Genomic DNA, 23,241 nt, shown 5'->3' on the forward strand with positions numbered 1-23,241 from the left:
GACTATGTAGTTACACGACTGGTAGCACTTTTGTTTTCTTACTTTTTTGAATCTCAGATATGGATATTTGTGTGGAATGTTTTTCTGTACACTGATTTCCTCTTATATTCCACAAGGTTCCCCTCAGGTTTAAGTATGCATAGACATTCATATGAATGTTGTGTTCATTGAGATTTGGACTGGTGACTAGTCCACAGTGTACTCTGTCTCCCATTCATTTTCTACTGGTGACCTCTGAGAGAACTGACTACAGAGAAGGAGTGTGTGAATTATCCAGACCTGGAGGGAGGAATCTGTCTACCAGAAGATCTGACTCCCATCCTATCTGCTTCACACACAGCTCACCAAAACGCCAAAAACTTAACTCGTGGGGTTTGGCCACGCACAACCCGAAAAGGCAACAGGAGGAAACCTCCCACTGAACTGAAGAAGAGAATGAAGGCTGGGGGAGTTTGAGCTCAGACAGGCGATGGCAGGGGCCTGGATGTGTCTGACTCTGACTTAGAGTCAAAATATACGTCCTTTAGTGTCGATTACCAACAAAGTAAATCCATATGTTTATGTAGAGTTGTTTTTGTGTATTTCATTTCCAATACTATGTACAGGTGCACATAAAATGTGTTTTATTTCTTCTCTACACATATTAAATTAATACATTTCAAAAACTCACACAAATATTTTTCTTCTTCTGAAAAAAACAAACAAACCAGGAGCCAGCTCATGTTTTCACAGACACTGCAGACCCCAACCTGACTGAATGGACTGCTCAAGACAAATTATGTCACTTGCTGTTATTTGTTAGCCAGGGCCCTCAATGGGTCCCTGAAGACACAACACTTGAGAGTAGGAAAAGGTGGCGGGGGCCTTGGCTTCAGCCTGATGTCAAAATGATAGATATGCTCTGTAATTTCAAATAGCAGCTGTCAATGTTTCGTTACTGGAGACACAGCGAGGGTCCAACAGCTCCCAAAGGCCAAAGCAAGAAAGTTACTGATGCATCAGTTGCTTTAATGAAGAGACTTCATCATGTTTGTCTTAAAAGAGGGCGGTACCTCCTGTCCTGTCAATAAAACCTCAGCTTCTCAGTTATTAGCTGTTAAGAAAAATTGTTTATTTGATGTCTTTTAAAATGAAAGAGTGTGTGGTGTGATGTGTTCTTGTTGGAAACTGCAGAGTCCTAAATAAACTAAGAGACTTTAAAACTATTGGAACCCTTTATGCATATATTGTATAAGTGCATACTGTATATACTGTATATAATAGTGGTCTGGACAAAGAATACTTTTGCTAATTTTGATAGCAGCATTTTATTGCTGCACATAGCGAAATGGCCAGATCATCTGTGAGCAGCACAGAAGCAAACATTGTGCTTGAAAGTAGCACACTTCAGAAATTTTATCTGTCATATAAATTAACATCATGGCCACAGGCCCGCACCAGGAGCAAACACAAGCACTCCCCTGGGGGAGGCAATTTAAGCCAGGAGGGGAGGCGGACGGAGCGCCAGGCCACAGCCTGGGAGGATCCAATCGACCCTAAAGACCATCCGTTGTGAGATGAGGCAGAAATTGATGACCATATGTCAATGAGATGGAGACAATGAGGACGAAAGGTAAATGTCCCAGTGTGGATGTTTATACATGTGCATGGCTGAAGTTTACATTGGACCTCTCACTGAGTGTGTAAATCACCAACCTCCTCACACTCAAACACTTTTTAAGGGCTCTTTGGAGTATTTCCCCCCGTTTTATTAAGCAGTAACATTTTATGAAATTCAGTGGAAGTGAATATATGGCCCACCTATGGAAGGGAACCTTTTATGTGTGATCGAGACAAATGATAAATGTGTCATTACTAATGAAATTCATTGTGCTAGCCACTGGGGATTCTGGCAAGAGAAAACTAGCCTTCCTTGTTTTTAAAATATAATCCCTGTAACAATAATACTATTATTTAAATACAAGCAATGTATGCAAAGTTTATTTATGATTTCCTGAATCTTAATAGTTTGTACAGTCTTGGTATGACCACAAACTGATGTATATTATTTGGATTTCAGGTGAAGTAGAAGTAAGATACACATGCTTCATCAGTGTGCTTACAGCAAGTACTTACATAGCCCCTTTCACTCTGATACCCCTAAGTAAAATCCAATACTGCCGTCTTCCTTAAACATAATCTAATAAACGAATGAAGCTGTCTGATAAACAGAACTTTGAATATTAAATCTTTAATTTTGTCTCATTAAGAAAAACTACTTTAACTAATTAACTTTAACTAGTTATCTCTGTACAGGAGAGTGAAACTTCAACCTGTTTCCTTGAGGTAAAACTTTCTCCTGCTCGTTCCCAGACCTCCTTCGTTTCCTGGTTATTTGTGTAACTTCAGGGACTGTGAAGAAATGAAGAAGGATTAGTGGAAATCTGAATCAATGAAATGACTTCTTTGGATAGCCATAGGTCAGGCACGCAGCATGTTTTACTTGACATTTCAATTGTACAAGTAATTTGCATTGTGTTTGACTCTGAATGACACCCTCATATTGAGGCTTCCAGCATCAGTGCTTTTTGATGAGCTCAGTTCAAAGAGGAGCCGGAAACACGACTTAATCACAGACTGCAAGACTCTTGTCAATCTCTGAGGCAAAGAAAAACGAAGCACCTCTGATAAGGTCTGCTTTATTCAAATTACCAATGTGTCCATTCTGACACAAAGCAAATCTTTGTCACATCTTATTAAAACACAATCTGCCATTTGTGTGCTTATATTGTCACATGTAGTTTTAATGCATTTACTTTAAGATATTGCATGTAGACAGCAGATAGGTTTGTGCATTTGAGAAATTTTTTTACAATTTATATCCTCTTAATTGAATACTAATTCAGTTAAAAATGTATTCAAATCAATTTGATTATTTCTAAAATCAGCCTAAAATCATATTCAGCTCAAGTTACATTCTGACAGAAGAGTCATTACAGTTCTTGATATTTGATGTGAATTTATGTTTCCAAGAAATTTCAAGTGATTGAATTCTGTAATTGATTTTGCAGCAATATTTCAGCCTTAGCAAACATCTGGTGACAGTGGAGAGGAACAGCTATCTTTAAAAAAAAAGAAAACTCCTCCTAGTGATGGAGGTTCAATTCTGGGGAATCCTTAATCTGCCTGCCTAAAATTTTTACTTGTCGATTCCAATAATGTGAGAAATTTGTGTGATAACAAATTGATTGACTATTGACTATTTTGATTTAGAAAATATCATAGCAGAAGTATCGTTACATATCATAAAAAAGATATTATTAGGGCAAAGTGTGCAGAGCTTTAATCGCGATAAAAGGAAAGTGCATGTAAAGTGTTTGATAAGTTGCTCAGTAGTGAGGAGTGTCGCCATGACTAACCCAGTAACGTTAAACTCCTCCAGGTCCCGGTTATTGTATTAATATTAGAGTCATATTAAATAAATAATCTTCATCTTATATTAACCTTTACAGTCGTATTCAATTAATAAGAGTCAGGCTTGTTTGTCAGATTAAAAACACTTTCTGAAAATAACCATTAAGCAGATATCGAACATATTTTAGACCATATTTCTGCATTAAGAACATTTTTTATTGGTTTGATACTAAATGTCATGTTTTCATTAGCTGTAAGCAATAAATTGTCATCATTAACAAATAAAAGCTTTAAAACATCAACCTGTGGGAAGTTAATCTATATAATGTGTTTAACTTATGAGATGAGTTACAGAAATATGAGCTTTTCATTATTATTCTAATTTATTGAATATGATTGTAGATGATGAAGACTCCCAGCGCTCACAGGTAACGTCTCACACACTTTTAAGGATTTCATATCAGAATGTCAAAATGCGTTTATTCACTTGAATTTGAAATCTTTACAAATTCTTGCTTCCTTTTTGTTCTTGCAAATAAAAACAGTATATTCAATGCATTCAGAAATGCCACATTATGTTTTATTTGTCTACCCTTTAATCATTGTGTTATGTGGGCAAATTTCCACCTGAAACACTGATCATCTGGTCAATGTCTTGTTATCTGGAATTACCCCACTGAGGGACAAACAGGAAGAGGAACAGTTGATCTTCTATCCTAATATGGCCAATAGATTAAATAGATATTTTTCTCTATACATTTCATTTTATGGTCATTCCAGGTCACGTTTACCCTTTTCTTGACTTACACAGTCAGGTACTCAGTTGTCACCTTTCTATCTATTTTCTCAAGGTCAGAACATGATGGGCGGACGGCCAGACACGAGACAGAGGTAATGAGTTTGGAATGGCATTTAGAGAAGTGCGAGGCTGGAGAATCACACCTGACTCATCACAGTATGGATTCAGAAGGAATAGATAGTGTTAATGAAAGTGGATGGCTCAATCTTTGCAGCGGTTCTGAAAATCTCCCCCCTGTTAGCTGAGCGAATGAGCTGTAAAGAACAAACATGTTAGAAATTAAATATATATTCGTGTTGAGCATTTTTCTCAGAAAATAAAAAGAAAAAAATATAATTCAGCATTAAAATGTTTGCTGCTGCTGCAGTTAGAGATGTGTTTCTAGAACAGCAATGTTCATTTATCAAACTCTTCTTGCTAACATGCTAAGTCGTTTGTTTGCACAGCATTTCCAGATTTCCAGTTTAATTGTGAGTGTTAGTGCAGAGGACCATGTTTTGCCTGAGTGTCCCGTTAAGGGTAAGGGGAAACGTGGTCAGGTTTCAAAAATAAAGCAGGATTTTTTTTAAAATGCAACCACTTTCATGCATTCTGCATCACTGTTTGTTCTTGTAAATGTCCCCTTACCCTCCGGGGCATACATCTGCCCTCATGGGCCTGTGCAACAAGAGAAACAATCATGTTTCCACCATTCATGAATGATAGTTTTCAATCGTACTGTCAGCAGCAGAGGAGAAAACTGATTTTTTTTTCTCCCCGAGCCTCCTCCTGCTCTCAATCCACCGCTCTGCCATGAAAAGAGAAAATGCTTGTTTACCCAGAAACCAACTGGCCTCCCTGATTGCCATCCCAATGGTAATGGCCAAGGATGAGGGAGATCAATAGCTATCTGCACCCATTCCTGAAGCAATAACATTCAATAGGAAAACCCATTTACTTTTACTTAACTTTGCTTTATTTTGTTTTACCATAAGAAAAGCCAGTTGTGATGAAGATGGGATTTAAATGGACGGCAGGTTATGGATCTTTTACAACTATATTGCTTTTTTATTGGAAGGTGAGTAACAATGAGTATAATAACAGAGACAGGAGAGGTGGAGTGGTGAGCAAATCTGTCAGAAAATATTTTTAATCAAGAGAATAACGTCTCTACTTCTGTGTGATTGACACTCTTTATTGGCTTGTTTGACCTTGAAGAATGGACACTGATCTAGACCGGTAGCTTTGGCGTTATAGCCAAGCAGTGATCATTGCCATTTAAAGCTAATACCAATTTATGAGCCGAAAGGACATAAAAAAAACACACAACAAAAAAAGGAAATATTTTCTTTCAGAAACAGAAGATATTTTTGTGACTCTGAAAATCTGAGGCTGTAAAAGTCATTAAAAACCGGATTTGTGTGTTCACGTGTATATGCCAGCGCAGGCATGTCCGTCTAACTTGGTGAAAACAGGAAGTTTAATAAGAGTGTGTGTGTTCTGCAGGACTCACCCTAGAGCCACACTCGCAAATCCTCCTGCAGTCAGAGCGGGTGAACCAGTATGGAGTCAAGTTTTTCCCAGAGCTTCCAGACACAGAAAATGCATTTAAAAAAAGAAGTAGCTTTACTGCAAAACACATTTAATCACAGAAGAACTTATTATGTTTTATTATTTTATAATAGTGCTTCACTACTTGCAGTATATTGTGTGATAAGTTTCCACCTCTGTTGGTATGTCTGTGTTGTTTTGATGCAAAGTGAATGAAGTTTCTGTATCTTCTGTATTCTGTCGCTGTTGTTTGACTCCCTCATTCAAACCAAACATCCATCCTGGCTGCCCTCCACATAACCTTGCATCTAACTCCAAAGACTTCTCCGAATCCTTCGGAAAGCTTCTGGGAATGATATTTCTTTACTTTGGCGCAGCTCTGATCTGCTCTAGATATTTATTTTCTTTTTTATGGCATCATCACATCACACCAGTACTACTGTGGACACTTTGGTGGATTAGCTTTGTGTCCTGGGTGTTCCTATTAGAAGATGCTTTGTACTTTATAGAATCCCACATTTTCAACAATTTGAAAAGTAATAACTGATAAATGAAATATAACTTGTAATATTCCAGCCTGGACATTTACTCAGAGCATCCTTTGGGATCTCTGGAAATATATGTAAAAATAATTTAACTTCACCTTATTTCAAGTTAAAATTCAATCTGTGGGCACAATTAGCAAAACAAAGCATCTTATGCTGGGTGCTAAATGTTTTTTTTTTTAGGAATCACACTAATTTATGCCCATAACAAGTCCTGTAAAATAAATACTTCTACTTGATCTTTTAAGAAGTTTTCAGGTCACTTTTACATGATAATAAGGAGATCTAGTGATTTTTGAAAGGTTGACCAGTGAGCATGTGATTAAAAATAAAACATTAAAAGTTTATCTTCTATCTATAATCATATTAATTATTAAAAAGTTTACAACAATAAAGGCTAAATGATGATCTAAACTCATCCAACTTGTTTTAATAATCTTCAAATGTTTTAAGTCAGTTTGTGTCCAAATATGAAAACCTTTATCTGTACTGATCCATTAAAAAACAGTTACATTAAGACATGCAGGCTTTTAATTTTTACCATTGTAATCCAAACATTACAGAAGTAGCAACACACTGAGATTATTCAAGGTGTAAAATTAACCCACTCATCAAAGTGACCGTTTTGATGAGACGGCCACAGCTGCGGCTGAGTTCAGCACCTTTCTGCTTCGCTGTAAACGGTGATCAATCATGCTGCATCTGCAGGGCAACAACTTTGTTTCCAAATTTATCATCGTAGCAGGCTTCCGCAGGAATCCGTCTCTGACATCATGCAATGCTTGTGCATAGGGAAGGAGACAGAGGATGTCAGCGGTGAATTAGGTGACACCGATGGGCACCGCGGGGCCCCTCTCCGCTCCAGCTCTGGTTAATCCAAGCTGCTGCGCTCAGAGGACACCGCAGGACGTTTAGATGGCGGGCTCAACAGCAAATCAGTTCAGACATACTGTGGATGGAAATGGGCCATAAACAAGGACTGTAAGCTCTTCAGTCTCTGCGAACTTATTAATGTTTGGGTTAAATCATGAATCATCTTAACACTTTTTTTTACCTCATTGAATCTTTAGTTGGCATCAGTGCTGGTAAATGTGTGGTTAGTTAGACAGGTCCACTAAAATACAGCAGTGATGAGAGTTTTACCCTCACCACTGGGCATGGGTTTCACATTCATGTTGGGCTTTTTATGATTTATTGAAATCATATTTTTTTTCCAGGGTAGAATAATTATATGGAAAAATGTTTAAAGGTTTTATAAAAACAAGAACTAAATGCACAATTGTCAATTTCTTGCAAATCCATGAAGGTTCAATTATACATGTATACACCACCCTACTTGTATTAAGTTAAATTACTTAAAAAATAAAAAATAGTAACCAAATGTTGAATTCTGGCTGCTCTCTTTTAATTTGAAATGAATCTAAATTATTTGGTCTTTTGGAATTGTTCACAATTATTCAAGAGAATGGATTAAACTATTTATTTTTTGCCAAATTAACAGCAGGAGAAGATAAAATCAAATAGATGGACATACACCTGATCCTGTGCTCTTGTTCTTAAATGGAAATTTGATGCAGACATTTAAGAACAACTAAGAAGATGAACTGGTGGTTGTTTTAATTGGAAAACTGAACCTGCTATTTTCACATCTAGTTTTTCATTTATCTGTGAATGTAGTCGGCTCCTGAACAACCTTTCAGTTTCATGTTTTGACTCTTCTGTCAGAAATCATAAACCAGAAGTTCCTGGTTTATGATGAAGTGACGGTTCTCTTGGCAATCAAACATTTGAAAGTTTAGAAATGAAAATGTAGTCATTATTATTAATATGCTTCACAGTATTACAGCTTGTTTTAAAAAGTTTATTTGCTTTTACCAATCATCCCACTCTGCATAGTATTTTTGTATTTTGCAGTAATAGGCCACCATTTACTAATAAACAAGTTGATATTGATTTGCACATGGCAGCAGGTTGCTTTCTAAATGTTAACATATTTCCTCTGGTTTCTTGGCTTTCTATGGTTTGGTACTTGTTTTCTGTACCAATCCAAGTCATTGCACATCATTTAATTATTAAATTAATAAATTAAAATTGTTCTTATTACTTGGGTTGAAAAACGTGTTCAGTTCTTATGTTTAATTTTGTACCAGTTTGGTTTAGATTTAAACTTGTGCATCCAGTTGTTGATTTTATGAAATGTTGGCTCTGAGCTGCTGTATAAAACATCAGAGTGTTTAAATTGGACAAAGTGTACAAAGTGGATATCTGGTCTGCAGACTTCCATCAATGATCTTTCATTTCTTAAACAGTTTAGTCCTAAGTCCTAAATGAAAGACTAAATAGGGATCTAAGCAAGCATGTGTCTCTCGCTGCATTCCATACCTTTAAATAAATAGTTTGCAATCTTTAATAGCAAACTGCTGCCTAAACAGCTGCAGTCCTCCACCAAGAACCATAGGACAGCTGGTTGTGCACACACACCCTCACACTGTGCCATTTCAACACATGCACACGCACATTTCCTCTCAGCCTCACTCAAATCCTCTTCTATCCATCCCAGGTGGAATTGGGTTGAACAATGGCATGATGGGAAGGGTGTTGTCTGCTGGGCTTGGTGGATAGTGGGATCCTCCCCAAGGTGACCTTTGGAGAGTGCTGAGGGAAGAGTTGAAGGCTTTGGTGGCGTAATGGACTGGTGTCACTCTGGCCAGTGCTCGAAATAGTAATAGTTTCACAGAAACTACTAGGAGGAAAAGAAAACTTCATTGCCACAATTTATTTTTGGTCTTTTTTGAAGACTGTCTTTTTCATTTATCCATATTTAACTCTGCTTAAACATAAAGTTACACATCTAATGAAACATTCATTGTTCTTTTTTAAAGATGAAATAGACAAGAGATTGATTGGATAAAACATGCATGTGAAAACAAACCTACATACATTTATGTCGAGGAAAAAGCCTTTACATAAGGTTTTCTTGCAAAATTGTAATCTCATATTGGGAAACTTTGAAAAAATTCACAACTGAATACATTTATTCAGGAACAAACAATCCAATTTTAAGTAATAAGAAAAAGCACTGTCCATCTAAACTTATAAAATAAGTGTAACTGAAGCATTTTATGATTTATTCTTTAACTTGTTAGGATGAGCACAAGGTTTTGGAACTTACTTTCAAAAAAAGAGTCCAAATTTGTCCAAACCACTAGGATGGACAGGCACTCATATGTTGCTATAGTGTGCAGTAGATGATTTATGATTTTGTTTCGCCTCCAAAAAAAAAAAAAAAAAAGTGACCTCTGACAAAAGACTGAAAAAGAGTAATGAAACTATGAGTTACTCAACACAGAAATGCTTCCCCAAACTCATAATCCCACCTTCTTCATGTCTGTCTCACTAACCAGAAGAACCAAACCCAGGAGAAAATCGGCATGGTGAGCTGAAGAAAACACCGGAGACTACTCTGGACTCTGGACCGTCCAGAGAGATCAAGCAAACTAAATGGTGAGAAATATTTCTCTCTGTCAGCTCCAACCTTACATAAATGTTGTTTGAAAGGTTTTGGCGCTGATCTTTCACTCCTATTTTATGTATTTTATGAATTTTATGGAGTCTACTTCCTGCTTAATTTATGTGAAAAGACACGAATAAAACCGATCCGAACAAAAGCCCACCCTGCTCAAAAATCAGAAGAGCCAAATATCACTGTATGCCAGCACATCTCCACCGACTCCAGAGCTAATAACCTTCAAATAACCAACTTTGGGCGGATCCTGAACTTTCATATATATTGATCTTAATTATTTCTGCCCCCAAAGGTCTAACAGACGCAAAGTAAAAACAGTTTCTGCATCCCCTCCCCTCCTCCTTCCTCTGTAGGAGATTTTACTCTCCAGTGTGGAGGTGCTTAAATAAGAGGAGAGGCAGAGGAGGAGAGAGCGGAGGAAAAATAGCCCGAGGCACCTGGCAGAGGATTTGACCTGTTCCCTTACAGCCAGAAGCAGGGAGGAAGAAAAACGCTCTTTTTCCCACACTAGCCATATTTAGGGCTTAGAGAGCAGAAGGTACAGAGGTGCCGCTATAGGTGGAAGCCTTCATCTCTGTCTCCCAGTATGAAGGTGCGTGCAGTGTGGAACAATCTGGACATTGTGCTGACCCGCCCCGTCTGCTCTCGGCTTACAGGCCCAAAATAAGATAAATAATAATAAAGAGTTTCCGCGTTTATCAAGAGTCCCAGGGCCTGCTGCGCCACATTCATTTACTTTCAGCCTTACAGCATCACAGCCAGTCACGCAATGGTGTTTTAAGCCCCTTGATGATGTCTTAAGCTGGATATATAATACGCCGGAACAGATGAAAGCAACTTCATATGAAAACTTTTTCTCTGCCTCTGGGTTGAGTTTCTTCAGCTCAGTATTATGAAAACTGTTCAGCACACAGACACAAATATCTCCAGTGCAATAAAAAAACAACATTAATTTGACTATGTAGAAGTTTTTCTGCTACGAATCTGGAGTCTTCCTAGGACTAATTATGAATTCTTCTTCTTTCATTTTACAATATAAATGCAAAAATGTATTTTTTTTCTGCTGAGGCTAAATATGATTTCCCACAGAAACAAATGAATAAATGAAAATTTTCATGTCAATCACACAGCTATTTGACAGTAAGTCATGTTTTCCACGATGGGTTTGGTTTCACAGGATAACGCTGTAATTCTACTGCATAGTGCTGCACAATAACCATATTTCATATTTGTGAGAACGGCGCACACAGAATCGCTGACGGTGATTTTCCTGCTCTGTATTTTCACGGTGGAGTTGTGCCCGATGATGGTTATGATAATTTGATCTGAGAAGACACAGAGATCTGAACTAGCAGAAAGGAGGATGCAAATCCCTCAGTAAATCCCTACACTATATAGCCCCAGCCTGCTGGGAGAGTTTAATATCTACTGGAATGATTAAACTGAAAAGGTGAAACCAGTGCTGTAGTAATAAGAGGGAGGACTGTGCAACAGGGGTTGGACAGCAGGCTAATAGCTTGCACTGTAACTTTGACCTCACATCCACATCCACAATCCAGAATGCTAATTTGCTCGACATTCTTGCGTTTGTCAAATCATTTTTATTTTACTCTATGCCTCATGAAAAGGTGTGTTGTTAAATGAAGGGAAGTCAGAGCTGGCAGTCAGTGTGATATCCAATCCAAATTCATTTAAAGAGTCTTAAAAGAGCTCTTAGAAAAACTCCCAGTGTACAATAAACTTACTTATTTCCACATTTTATAAAATAACCACCATAGAGGCAGGATAGCATTGGTGAATGTCTTATTCTGTTGTGCATTTTGACATAATTTAAATTTAAATAATGTTGGTCACTGATAAAATAACCCCAATGCACTCATCGGTTCAATAAAGTCACAGGAAACATTTCAACACATTATTTGTTTAATGAACATAAAGGTCAACAGATGTTAGAGATTATCGTTGTTGTTTCTTAAGTGTTACAAATATGATCCCTGCTGCTTGAAACTAATTTTCCTATTTTGTTTGAACAGCTTAAACATCTGACTTTATGTCAGACTTTAATGCTTCAGGAGTCAGGAAAGAGATCAGTTTTGTCTCACAGATCAGCAGGTTTAGGTGTGAAATGTGTGTAACAACCCCAGAAGCTAAAGACCGTATGAAGATACTGACAGAAAATGAATGAGAAAGTGAAATGTGCCTCATATCAACATGAGTTGAGAGGCCACTCAGCAGGGAAGAAGCCAAAACTCCAAAAGATGCACTGAAAGACAAAAACCTTGTCCAGAGGTTAGATGAAACTGAAATTGAAATTTGGTCATCAGCAGCATTGTTACATTTGAAGAAAAATGGTGAGTCTTGCAAACTATAGAATAGCAACACAACCATGATACAGGAGGCGGCAGCATCATGTTGAGGGATGTTTTGCAGGAAGGGTTCATGCATTTTGCAAAAATACACCTTATTTTTATAATCTTAATTGACTTAGAACTTAAAATGTAAATGTTAAAACATGAGGAAAATAAGTTATACATGTCTTTTTATATTATGTATTTAAATATCCGTTCTAAAATAAAATGGATATTTATCGATATAGCAAGCCATATGTTAATAAATAAATGAAGAAATAATATTTTTAAAACTTTAACTTTTCATTTAGAAGCAATGCAAACAGGCTCTTTGTTGCAATACAATGATTGTCTTAACTTCTATTTAGATTTTTTTTTTTTGCAATAATATCAAACTGATCAGGTCAGAAAAGTTTTGATCCACAATTATGATAAACATCAAGTCAACAGTGATAATTATTGCAACAGCAATAAAACAAAATCAGCTTTTTCTCTTAATTATTAACATTGTGCTAATTAATGCAGATGTAAAACTTTTAAACTACCATTGTTGTTTTCATATTGATAAATGAAAATTAGAGAGTAAATTTACTTACAAAATAAAATGAATCTTACTGCTGGCAGGTTCCGTTATAAAGTAATTATGTAATTGTACTAAAGAGTTTAGAAAATAATAAAATAATGAATGGGAACGACTTAGCAAGAGTCTTGAAGTAAATCTGAAACAGAGCTAAACATTAGGGTGATGGAAAAGAGGGTTTCCAACACCAAAGAGTCAGAGCTCATCACCACAGATTAAAATAGTTCAAATACCAGCAGAAACATGCAAAAAGTGTCAACAATTATAAGAAAGGTTTAGCCTGCTGGTATTTGGTAAAAGTATAAATTTGGATGCTATTATGTTAATGAATTGTAAATGATCTATTTTATTATTTTTTGAGAGATGCCCGTCTCATTTTTATTAGAAACAAACTTCTTGGTTGGGTGAAAATCATTTAAAATCAAAATTTAATGTCTTTCTTTATTCATTGGCTGTCTGTGACATTTCTAAAGTTCCTGCTGGGAGATGAACTTTGTTTTTATTGGCGTCTGACTTGGTTGGTCAACAGAATTAAATACGCAGCTGACGGAGCTCTACCCAACACCGCCACAACGCTCATCTAAATGTCTATTTATAGCACTAATAAGTGTGGACCTTTATGAAAGCCCATCAAGTTTTCATTACAAACAGATCCAATGGTTGGAGTTCTGTCATGAAGAGAACTGAGAAATATGAAGTACAGCGGGCCTTTATGCTCTTTTTCTCTCTGTTTTCTCTGTTATGTGGTTCAGGTTTTGTGTTTATGTTTTCAAAGCTTCAAATCCAATATATTGCAGAAGTATTCATAATTCAAATTTAAATTTACACTTCTACCCACTCCCTTGAACGTTAATTATTTATTGTATTACTATCATATTATTTGTAATTTATAATGCTCAATAAACTTCAAAAATACATAAGCTTTGTATTTTATTGGGGTTTTAAGTGACAAAGCAACATAAATTAGGTCCTAATTGTTAAGTGGTAATCAAGGATATAATGGTTTCAAGGTAGCTATCAAATAAAAGTCTAGAAAGTAGATCTAGATTAAATTCAAGTCCTTTGATCAAGACCCTCTGCTTCATTTACATCTTCAAGTCTTTTTTTGTTTTGTTTCTACCAGCTTTTTTGAGTTAGAACCTGAAATTTTTGACCAAAATATCTCAAGATCATCAAGACATCAGGTCAGGCTTGATGCATGCAGCATTTTTAACTTTGGGCATAGTTAATGCAAGATTTTCTCACATGTTCTCTAGCAAACCTCGCAGAATAGTTGGATTTATACTTGGAACAGAAAACAGAGATGAACTGAGAGGACTTCTAAAGGCAGCTGACTGAACTATAACTTTTTTAGGGGTATCATATTAAAAGAGGTCTGCACACTTTTTGGATTTCTTTTTTCAGATCTAGTAATACTGGATTCCTTCGCTGTTTATTTTGGTTTGATCTTTCTGCATGTTTTATCTGAAACTTTCAGTGTTTTCAGTAATAAATGCTCAACCTCATATCGGGGTCACTGACAGGTCATCACCCTCACTTCCCATTGCGGACACTGTGATTTTTTTTTAAGTCTGCCGTTGTCACTTTCACACCTCCCCTCTAAACAGACTTGCATGTTCACCTGTGGCACCAGATAAAAAATAATCTTTAGTACGATCCTGCTCACCACTGCCCAAGCACAAAAGGGGGCAACTTACAGGGTAAATGCAACGACTCATTCATTCTCCATACACAGTAATTCTGCCCGAGCCCCTTTAGTCTCTGCCGGCTAAATCCTCTGTTAGAGATAGAGGCTGGGTTTGATCCCCAGCAGGATCTCAGTTTATCTCTCTTGCAAATCTGCTGCCAGATGACAGGGTTAGCATTTGTGGACTGCGGCTGCCCGTTTTCCCTTTAAGATCGACACATTGCCTGGTGACACAGTCTATGCTACTTTAATACAGAGGAGCAGCCGGTCTTTGTGCCAAACGTGCAGCTGATATTGTTCCCTTTGTGCTTTACGTTTCTCCAAACCACATTTTTTAATTTATTAATTTTAATTAATTTTTTAGCTTCATCAGGCCACAGAACTACAGGACAATGCTAGCATGTCAAGCTGCATTGTGTAGCTTTCTATAATATGTTTTATTTAAAATATTTTAGATTGACAAAAACACCAAGGCATATTTTTCATGAATAATTTGGAGACATGTTTTACAGAGAAATCCAGAAACATGTCAATCTGCTATTACTGAACCGTGAACAGGTCGAGGTTCTGTAAGAACAACATAAAAACCAGTTGACAGTTTGAAAACTGTTAAAAACTAAACTGGGAAGGGTTGACCTTAATGACCTTTGTTATATTCAATTTCCACCCTGAGAATTCAGTGAAGTATGAAGGTGGCAGGAACATGCTGCAGGATGTTGTGCTGCAGGAGGAAGTGGTGCGCGTCATAAAAAATATGGCATCATAAAGGAAGAACATTATGTGAAAACATGTAAGGATTTCAGCCAGGTAGTGAAGCTCGGCTCCAAATGGGTCTTCCAGGTGGACAGTAATAATCCAGCCAAAGTTTTTCTGAAGTGGTTTAACTACAACAAAGTTCATGTTTGGTGTTGACGTCACAAAGCCCTGAGCTGTGGAGAATTTGTGGGTGGATCCAACAAACTGGATCCAACAAACCTGACCCAGTTGCACTGTCTCTAGGGGGAATGGGCCAGAACTCCAGCAAACTATCGTGAAGATATCTGACTGAAGTCAGTTTAAAAGCAATTCTGCCAAATCCTGAAGGAACGTATGTAAACTTTGGATTTTTAAGACATTTGTGAATAAGTCATTATAACTGACCAAAAACAAGAGCAGTTTGGTGTGATTTGACTTCAAACATCAAGAAAGTAAAAGTGAATTTAACTTTATGACTTCTGAATTTGAAGATACTTACAAACAAAAATCTAAGTAATTCTCTTTCTCATTATTCTGTAATTTTGAGTAGAAATTAATTTTGGTAAATTACATTTATAATTTAATTTACCAAAATTATATTTGGGTAAATTCCCTGCTGGGGACATCATAATTTATCATAACTCAAAAACATCAATGATAAAACAAATACTAATGACTAAATAAACATTAGATGAAGCTGAAATAACCTTTTTGTTTTCCTGACTTTTCTTTAGAACAATTTGAAGTTCAACACTGATTTCTGTGAACACAAAAATAGAAGGGAAAAAAAGCATTTTTTAAATTTTTTTTATATTTTCGGAGTGTTCCCTGAATGTTCCCTGAGCTCAGGCAGTTGAGTTGTTTCCGTGTAGAGACTCACACGTGTGTCTCGTGTCATGTCATCAGCACCGGGCGACCAGCTGCTGTTGCTGTTCGCTCGTTAAACATTTGGAGAGTCAATACGAATTCCATCAGGCTCCCTTCCTCAGGGTAAACACGGGGAAATACAGTGTGTAAACGTGCCACACTCATCGTTCACCCCTGCAGAAAATAGAGCCATCCAACTGTATCAATAGCTGGAGCGGCGGTGGAGAGGTTCCAGGAGCAAACCTCAGCAATTCATTAGACTCTGTGTCGCCTCCGGCAGATGAGGAGGTTTGCAGCTGTTGACGACTCGTCGTGCAGAGGAGAGTCACGGATCTTTGGTAAATGTCAATGTGGCATATAAAGTCTGCAGAGGGGAGTCCTGTTCACATGTGAACCTTTTTTATAACCTTTAATTACTGAAGGAAAACATTGATCGTTCTTATTGAGATTCACATTTTTTCCCCAAGAAACTTTCATGGCAAATTTATTGAAGCAGTTTTAGAGTCACTTCAGAATAGGACGACAGATTTCAGTAATTAAGACGATGAATGTGTTACTATTTAACACATCTACAGCCGACCTTCATCTTAATTTTCTTTTTAACTTTTAGTCACCCTTATTTTCTAAGATATTATTCAGAGAAACAAGTGAAAAATGTCCTTCTACAATGACTCCCTAGATATAAATTCACAGCAGTCTAATTATTTTCAGAATTAGTAAGCACACTGCATGGCTGTATAATTTATTTTAAGTATAAACTCTTAGCTGTGCACTCCATACATGTGGTCTCATTGTGAGGAAGTCACTGCAGCTGAAAACATCAAATTTGAATCATTTGGCCAGTATGCTAGTTTAATGTAGAAGAAAAATAATACTGCACATCAACCTGAACACACCATAAGCATGGTGGAGCATGGTGGTGGCAGCATCATGTTTGGGCTGAGAGTTGATGGGTTAAGGTTCATCTTCCAGAAGGGGAGCCGTCCTAAACAAAGATCCAGAGAAACAATAAGACGGTTTAGTACGAACAGCCTGATGGGAAGAAAAACACTCTGAGGTTTTCTCCTTCCAGTGAGTCTCACAGCTCACTCCCCACCCTTAAAAAATCTTTAGAAAATAGTAAAAAGTTGTTAAAAAACATTAAGAAATATCTTAAAATTTGTTGAAAACAGTAATGTTTGTTTTTTGTGAAAACTAGCACGTTAATTTTATGTAATATTTGGCATGTTGTTGATGTTGTCAGGTTAATAACTCATGCACATCACATCTATACAGTATTCAAAGTTCACTTGTTTGAGTTCTAATAAAGAAAAAAAAAACACTTCACTGGTTTATGGCAAATTCTGTAAAATTTCAACCACAGGACATATAAACTTTGCACACATGTGGGTGTATTTTCAGATGTTTCTATTTATCGCTTCTGCTACAGAGTATCTTTCTTAAAAAGCATCTTCTTTATTGTCTTGACCTTAACCCATCACATCGGTTCAAACAAGATTTTCAAGATAACTCAGAAATTTCAGCTGAACATGAACTTTCAATGAACATTTGACCTCAAAGGCTCTAATCTTTCTCCATTGTAAGACTAAATAAGTCCTGTGTGAGCCAAATGACGGTCAGTAGAAACATTTAATAAACTTATCTGTGAAAAATCTTGGTTTTCTTTTGATCTTATCGCAAATTTCATTAGAAGAAAATTAAAGGGATTTGCAAGAGAGGAAACAGGCCGGCCTGCAGGTCTTAAATACCATAAATAGATCAATATAAATGACAACATGTTTGTTTAAACTGTCTGTTCAGGTGACGTTTATGAGAAACTGTGCATGCAGAGCAAGGTGCCAGACATGCAGCACTTGACTCCTCCGAACAAAAGCAAACAAAGTCCAAAGATAGCTGATGGCTGTCAGTCAAAGCCATGGCAGGCAGCTGCCTCGGCCTGTCAGCCATCACTCTTTTCCCAGGGTTCCTCTGAGCTGCAGATCCCCCGCCACTGTTTTTACACAAACAGATCAGATTCCTTCTCAAACAGGCTGCTGCCGTCCCTTTTGATAACAGTGTAATAATTCAAAACAAATGATTCAGCCCTTTGATGGGAGCACTTTTATAGGTCACAAGGACATCACCCTCAGTCTGACATCTGTTTGATTTTATCTTTGTGAACTTTATCCCTCTGCGAGAAAATGTACTGGCTCTGACCAGAGCCGTGTGCCGGAGCAGATCACTGGGCAACACAGAACATCCCCGGTTTTATAGACTGAAGTTAAAACTAGGATGGGAACCCATCTTGATAAAGATGCAGAACAATTCCTACCCAGGAAAGTTTTTCACATTTTGTCATCTTACAACCATAAAATTTATTGCGTTTTGTTCTGTTTTTTATGTGATAGATGAGGATCAGGAGCTACAACTGGCTCTTTGGATCTTTTACAATGATTCTTAATAACTCTGACTAAAAATGATAGGGAACCAACTAATTGGTTATTAAATTATGGATATAATAACAAATGCAGGATTCAGTATTAAATCCTGTTTTTTCATGGAAGAATTGCATTGAATTTCCACAACATAGATCATTTTTTTTGTATTTATAAGTTGGAAACACTATTTTATTTATTTATTTATTTATTTTTCTTTTTGTTTTTCTTTTTTTTTTTTTTTTTACAAATTTTTACCTTTTTCTTTATTTACAAAGCTAAAATCAGGAATAAAACAGTGATAACATTCTTATAGTATTTCAATTTTTTTCCAGAAGTTCGCATAATATTTGTGGCTAAATGAGTTTTATTTCACCTGACTGAGGAAGAAAATGACTCTTTGGATTATTAAAGTTGCAGACACCTGTGATAGACAAACATAATGGTGTAGTGGAAGGAAAACAGAACTTTCCTAGAATCTTCTTTTAAATACAAATCTGACAAGTGTGGCATGCTTTTGTTTCAACCCTTGATGAGTCAATAATTGTTGAATCTTAATCAGACCTGCAGTTTCAGCCGCTGGTCTTCTAAATCTAGATCCTGACATTTTTCTTTACAAAACTGTCCAAGTTCAGTCAAACTGGACGAAGAAAGTTTGTAAATATTCATTTCCACTTTGTCCGACCTGAACTTTGACTAGACCATTCTAACAAGAATTTTCTTCAATCTAAACCGTCCACTTTGTCTCTGACTGGATGTTCAGGATCGTTCTGTAGGCTTTCTTCCAAGATTATCCTGGATTTAGCTCAGTCCATTTTCACATCAACTCTCACCAGCTTCTCTGTTCCTGCTGAAGAAAAGCATCCCCGCAGCATGATACTGCCATTACCATGTTCCATTGTGGGGAACTAAGTATCTTTGACAGTTATCAGATGAACTTCAAATATTTCAAATAAATATTTTGTAAAATATATTGTATTCTTATTCTCACTACTTCGTAACTATTCTGTGCTTTGTGTTTGTCTGTGACATAATCCAACTCCCCTCCAAAATATGTAGATTATTGGTATTAATTATAATCTCTCACATGAGTTGGTATTTATGTTTTTGTAAAGAACTATATGCAAACAGGAAAAAAAAAGTTAAATTATAATTTTGCAAAGTTACAGCAGAACAACTGAGAACAAAAACAAGAAGTATGAAACTAAAACCTGATCCAGCTTAATTCCAAATATCAGCGCTAACTTCTCATGCTTTTCTGTTTCTAGTTTGAAAAAAGACCACTGGGGGTTGCTTTCCTCCAGACTCCGGCCATGGTTGGAGCTGTAAGCTAAAGCCATGGTCAGGCCCCAGAGATTTCCAGCCTCTTAGATGCCTATAGCTCATTCCTAGTCCTGCTTCTGAAGGGAGATTTTCCCCTTCAATCCCAGGCCCCAAATATCCTTTCAAAGGCCGCAGACTGGAGACAGATATGTAGGTGTTTTAGATAACGCAGGAATTGCATTAAAGGATTTTTCTGTTTTAAAGCTGTTCCATCTTTTTTTGCCCTTTCCCATAGACCTAAAGAAGACTGGCTGAGAGCGAACGGGAAGAGGGGTAAGGGATGTGCTTTGGGACAGACTAGTTCGTACATTTGTGGTCAGTTCACAGCTCATAAAAGACTAGTGCTAACCTCAGAAGATATTGAATAATGTAGAGAGACTAGAGGCAGTGCAGAACCCCGCTAAAGAATACTAAAGTTATTGACCCGAGTTTGGAGAGAAAGCCTCATAGTTCATTGATCTCCTCACCAGCATAATTACAGGGCAGCAATATGAATCTTCATGTGGAGGAAAACAGAAAATTTACAGTGATGAATTTTCAGAGTGATGGGGATTCGTGCCAAATGCAACCGTTAAATTAAAAGCTCTGGCCCAAAACCTCAGCGTGGGATAATTTTGTTTTGCAGAGCAGCGTGTGGCCGAAAACAGACGAAGAAAAGTCAACAGAATCTCAGCCTGGAGGCGGCGTGTAGGCAGGAAACATCAGTTAAACAGGTTGGTAAAGTCGTAGTACCCATCTAGGTACAGTACCTTGCAATTCACACTCATTGTCTCAGATTCCAACCTTAAACTTTGATGAATTTTAAAAAGCTCAAGCTCAGTCAGATTGGACAAAAAGCATCTGTTAGCATCAACTGCCATAGATTCTCATTTGGATTTATGCCTGGACTTTGATTAGGACATTTTCACATGAATATGCTCTGATCTAAATCTCGCCACTGTATTTCTGGCTGCTCTTATCCTGGTGGGAGGTGAAACTCAGCTTTGGTCTCAAGTCTTTTGCAGCTTTTGAAAAGTTATTACAGGAGTTTTCTGTATTTAAAAAAAGTGAATTAATGTCCTGTGATTAGCCTCCCTGTCACTGCAGCATGATGCTGACACCACCATGTTTCATGGTAGGAGTTGTGTCATGCATAGCATTTTGCATATAGACCAAATACCTAATTTAATTCAATTTATTTATATTTATATATTTATATATAACAAATGTCGTCTTGAGGCACTTTACAAAAAATTTAAAACATGTAAAAAATCATTTCAGTTCAATCACACATACATTCAAATTAATCCTGGTTATCAAACATTGCATTAAGTAATTTAAAAAGTTTGTATTTAGGAAACCCAGCAGATTGCCTCAAGTCATTGACTTCATCACTCCTTCTGAATGTAGTAACAGTTGACAATTGCAATGAATCATTGACTTTACAGCAATCTCTCATACTGAACATGCATGTAGCAACAGTAGAGAGGAAAAACTCTCCTGTAACAGGAAGAAACCTCCAGCAGAACCAGAACCGGGCTCAGTACAAACCTTCATCTGCTACGACCAACTGGAGGTTTGAGACAATTGGGACTCCTTGTTATTTGCTTAACAAGGAGTGTTAAAAAGTGTTATTTTTAACAGTTTTCCAGAAAAAACATCAGGTTTTGTAGATTGCACAACTAATAGTTGTTCTTCCACCTGAGCAGTAGATCTCTGCTGCTCCTCTTGAGTAACCATGGTCTTCTCTGGTTATTGCTCTCCTCCTCTTCCAGCCTGTCGGTTTAGGAGGATGTTCAGGTTCTGGTCTGTCTCCAGGTTCAGATGATGGATTCATCAGAACTCTGGGAGATTTTCAAAGCTTGGCATGTTGTTGTTGTTGAACTTAAACTTGTTTTAAACGTCTTTACAATGATCTTCCTGACCTGCTGTAGGAGTTTTTTGCCTCCATGATGTTGGTTGTTCTCTAATATTCTCTGACGAACCTTGAACATTACTTTTATTAAAGGAAATCAAAAAAATGGGGGCTAAGTAGTTATGATTCCCACTCTTTGTTTAGTTTTATTTGTAATTTTTTTTTCACTTTCATAATTGTCATCTGTTTTGTTTTGGTGTATCACACAAAATCACAATAATTTGTTGCCGTGATACAACAACATGCACATGATGTAAAGGAGTCTAAATGCTTCTGCATGGCGGTGTAAATGTGTGTAACGACCGACATCTGCCTCCCATGCCTCTCTGTTTTATTAAAGCTTATGCTTCACTTTGGCATTTACTTTCTAACTTCATGATCACACGGCCTCCTATTCCCCAGCAGACTGTATTTACATTTGCCAGCTTAACATGAACAAGGTCAGGTCCGCGAACACACAACTCCTCCACAGTCCACATGTCGTTCTTCAGCGTTGGTTGGGCCGAGCGGCTCAGAGATTAGTCGACTTGTTCCTTCTGGTTTCTCGGCTTTGCTGCTCATTTTCTAAAGGATCAGCAGGCAAGAAAAAACTCCAATATTTTAAAATAGGTTTTATTTTGCTTTGCAAATTCAGCTAAACTGTGTTTAGCAGTCATGACATTACACTCTGTTACATGCATTTTCTTTTTTTATTTCTAAAGCATAACATTTGATATGAAACAAAAACAGACTTTGGTTATGGTCAGTGGGTTGTGAAACCACAAAAAATGCTCAAATTCTGAGTTTGCTGTCCCTGATGTATTAAAAAGCAAAAGGAATAAAGAAAGAAAGGGAAGAATTTTAAATGTTACCCCACTAATCTGTGTATATAACGGAGGTTATGATACAAAAAAAAAGATCCAGTCATAAATCCCAGATTTCAAAACGCGCCTGAACCAAGCCCAGATATTTGCTGAAATAATACATCACATATCTCACATTCAGAAAATTACAGACAAGCAGCCTCACTCTACAGACGGGCGCTCGACTAGACAGGGACTACCCGGACCCACATGGTCAGAACCCACACATCAGTGGATCCAAAACGGCATGAGAGACAAAAATACGAACGAGAGTGGGAGAGCAGGGAAACAAGCTTGTGGCTGAAATCGAGGAAGGATCAACTAAAAATTGCAGCAGCAGAGCTTGAAATTAAATTCTGAGAAAACATGAAGTAATCGCTGTCTTCCTTTTTCTGCCGTTAGAATCTGGAAAGCAGTTAATTAAGCGTCGCTAAGGTAAGCTGGGCTTCTCTTTTCCTCCTTCCATGCTGCTTTGTGAATTCCAGCACAGTTCCTAGCCTCATTTGTTGTTTGGTGGTGTACATTTTACTTATTGAGCAGTGGAGTTTTGTACAGCCTAGGCAGAGATTAAGACAAATTCTGATAAGGACTGGAAGTTGACTCTCAGCATTAAGGAGGATTAATGTTTAGCTCTGTGTGGCAGGGGCCTTCTCAGTGACTGTGTTTACGCAGTGTTTCAGACCCCGCATTAATCCAAAATTAGTATAAAAGATCAGCTGTGGCCACTGAGGCGAACCTTCGAAGGGCTTAGGCCTGTA

The 23,241-nt window shown here is 37.3% G+C and overlaps 1 protein-coding gene across 1 annotated transcript in view; it reads left to right on the forward strand.

The window, feature by feature from the left end:
• The first annotated feature begins 22,717 nt into the window (after positions 1–22,717).
• Positions 22,718–23,241, forward strand: part of pitx2 (paired-like homeodomain 2) — a 56,508-nt gene continuing 55,984 nt past the window's right edge. Inside the window, exon 1 of the mRNA XM_028009472.1 lies at positions 22,718–22,918. The gene's annotated coding sequence lies outside the window, so the exon portion shown is untranslated. The remainder of the gene's footprint in view (positions 22,919–23,241) is intronic.

This window comes from Xiphophorus couchianus, chromosome 23, assembly GCF_001444195.1.
Source record: "Xiphophorus couchianus chromosome 23, X_couchianus-1.0, whole genome shotgun sequence".
Classification (NCBI taxonomy): Eukaryota; Metazoa; Chordata; class Actinopteri; order Cyprinodontiformes; family Poeciliidae; genus Xiphophorus; species Xiphophorus couchianus.